The 3183-nt window shown below is 38.0% G+C and overlaps 1 protein-coding gene across 2 annotated transcripts in view; it reads right to left on the reverse strand.

The window, feature by feature from the left end:
- LOC102677975 (protein timeless homolog) overlaps nucleotides 1-3183 on the reverse strand; it is a 188384-nt gene that overhangs the window by 172342 nt on the left and 12859 nt on the right. The gene's annotated exons all lie outside the window — the stretch shown is intronic.

Raw genomic sequence — 3183 nt, forward strand, 5'->3', positions numbered from 1 at the left:
AAATTGTATATCGTCCTCGGTTGCACCGGACTAAATCCAGATTCCCCCGGACGACTAATTTTTCTCGACGTAAGCGGAATATTTATTTTCTCGGCGTAAAAACGCAGAGGGAAGGGAGGGAGGGAGGGAAAAAAAGAAGATTGTTCTATCTCGTGAAATATACTCCGATTTTTGTGGCACATTTTTATCAAGATGGAACAGACGCTTGCTTTATTATGCAAGGCAGATGCATCCTGCAAACACATCCGGCCAAGTGGCGGTGGCCATAAAATGCAAAGGGATGTACAGAGGAGAAAACAACGATCGAATCTTGCGAAGTGAAACGTCGTCAATGGATTTATTTGTCACGCACACCTCAAACGTATAATAACGAACAGTCGTCGTATCTTATCGCTATTTTTCTTCCGCGTTCTTACGCGCTTGTCGATCCATTTTTCTTTTTTTTTTCTTACTTTTTCTCTTCTTTTTCGACGTCGAGAACACACCGAGTCCCTTTGATACATGCCATAAATCGAAGTCATAGCGATAAGTTCATGGCGTTTGAAAAAACATTTCTGGTATTATATTCGAATGTAAATTCGATGTGGAGGAACGAGATTGAACAAAAAATTTTTTAGCATTACAGGAAACAGTGATATATGAAGAAAATAATTTGTTTGCGGATAAAAGCGCGGGCGAAATTTCAACTGAAATTGAAATCTGTTTCCATTGAATGGGAGGAGGGAGAGAGAAAAAAAATGAATCGCGTATTCGGTTTCAGAGAATGCAGAAAAATAGAATGTGAGTTATAATCTCGAATTAATTGCACCGATATATATATATATATCGGTACAGCAAAAATTTCGACAAAAGTGATACAAGATGATCCCTAATTAAGTAAAATGATAAACGGAATATAAGTTGATTCAACTGAAAAAAAAAAAAAGGGGGGAGAAGCATAGATAAAAATTTTCTTTGAAATAAATTACGCTAATACCCGATAAACCATGATGATCGTGGCAATTTAACACGATCAATACCGATCAATCTTCCCCGTACAATAATTCTCCGCTTTAAAATTTATCAATTTTAATATTTCACAGAAAATTATATATACTCGCTCGATTAAAATGTATCGATTTCTCCCTCACTGCGATCAGAGAGATTCGATTATTGTTTCACTTTCGTTAAGAATCGCTATAGTCTGATGAAAACGCGTAAAACGAAGGAAATCGAGAAACCGTCTAACGCGTCATCGAAAACGTTCGAACGAATTTGATCCGTTCCATCCGCGTTATAATAAGCGCAGAAGATAGATAATAACTGTATATTCGGATCCCTGCGTAGATGGAACGCATCATCACGAAATCACGGCTGCTGCTGCACGGCATAGTTATTCATACATAAATTAGAAGCGTGAAATGAATACCGAGGGTGTGTTTAATTAAATTTGTGTCGTGATGTACGTGCCAGTTATTACAAACCGCTCCCGCGCGGCTCCCCTCCCCCTTGGGTAAAATTACCGTGTTTATAAGTTTTTTTTTCCTCCCTGTTAATATCTCCTTACCAGGAGTATCTGGCAGCACGTTAATTTATTCTTACGGAAATTCGAGCAAGAGGGAGAGAAGGAGGGGGGAGAATGAAAAGAGAAAGAGAGAGAGAGAGAGAAAGAGAGAAAAGAAGAGAAAGAAGAAGGGGGAGGAGAAAAAAAGCGAGAATGAATATTTGAATCCGTCGGAGCCATCCGTAGGAGCATTTTATTGCAGGCTCCCGGCTATTACGTTGAAATTTCAAACGCGAGTAAATAAATGTACATACGGGTACACGGGGGTTATATGCGTGTATGCTTCTCGCTGCGAGAAATTTTCGTACCTAAAGGATCTCTACGAATTAATCCCGCGTATTTATTCATCATAAAGCGTCGCGCACGGTAATGTATCGGTGAGAGCGCGTATGGAGCGAGGGGGATGCACTCTGGATAAAAAAATCACGGTCGGATGAGGATGAAAGACGACACCTCGATTGAACATTCGTTCATTCGGTCAACGACGATGCTCTCTTCGATTCTTTTTTTTTTCTTTTTTTTTTTTTTTTTTCGATGCGACGAGGAAAAGAAGGGAAAGTCTTTTCCATCCCCTTCAAGTGGTTGTTTATATCCTTTGTACACGCGTTATATATTCGGATTATGAAAAAAGCTTGCGTATCTCGACACCAAGAGAATATTAGAGACGCGCTGTGTGAACTATTTGTTCACAGTTTCGTGGATAAATTATGCGGTACGATCTCATCGAAAAACGAAGATTTATGATATCGAAAAGAACGTATGGTGTAATATATAATATTAAATTATATTCGTCGTTGTTATAGCGTCGTCGATCGATGTTTCGACAGTTGTAACGATATTAATAATGAATTTATCCGTTCATATTAGGAATATATCATAATAAAATAATATAATGCGATATAAAAACGAAGTGCTTACTGGCACAATAGAGAGTAGAAAGACCGTAACGTTTAAGGAATAATTCGAGTGGAAATTTCACGATCGTTGTAAAGAGGAATCAGATCTTTAATCCAATAAATTCGACGGTTAGTTACGAAATTTCTGCGAATTAAATTGGACGGCTTATTACTTTTAGGTTCCACCGTAATAAGAGACTTTCCACTTTATAATCGCGCGCCACCAAAAGTAGCATCCGCAAGTTTCTCACGGGGCTGTGTGTACAGAGAATATAATTTTCTCGATAAATTCAAGTTATACAAGCAATCCCCGCGGGAGGGTGGGAAGGAGCACGGGCAAAAAGTACTAACGGCCACTGCTCTCAAAGTACGAAGTTTTAACTTTATCTCAACCTGCCTACAGGAGATTGCAAATATATGTCGTCTCGTTTTCTGGAGAATCTCGTTAGCACGATATTTTCCAGAATTTAATTTGAACGATCTTCGAGACGGGGCATGGTATTAGCCAGGGATTAAGTTTCCTTTTCAATTTACCGCTACCGAAAATCGTGTATTAAAAAATCTACGCCTTTTTTTCAATGCGATCGATATTGTTCGAATACGTGAACAAAGATCATAGATAAAAAAATATTTTCGCTTTTCAAGAAATATTATTTCCAGGATGAAAAATTATTTATTAAAGATCGGAGAGAAGGGGATTAATTGATGATTAATTAAAGGTATTTTCATGAAAAAAAAAAAAAA

This window comes from Apis dorsata, unplaced genomic scaffold, assembly GCF_000469605.1.
Source record: "Apis dorsata unplaced genomic scaffold, Apis dorsata 1.3 scaffold_194, whole genome shotgun sequence".
NCBI lineage: Eukaryota > Metazoa > Arthropoda > Insecta > Hymenoptera > Apidae > Apis > Apis dorsata.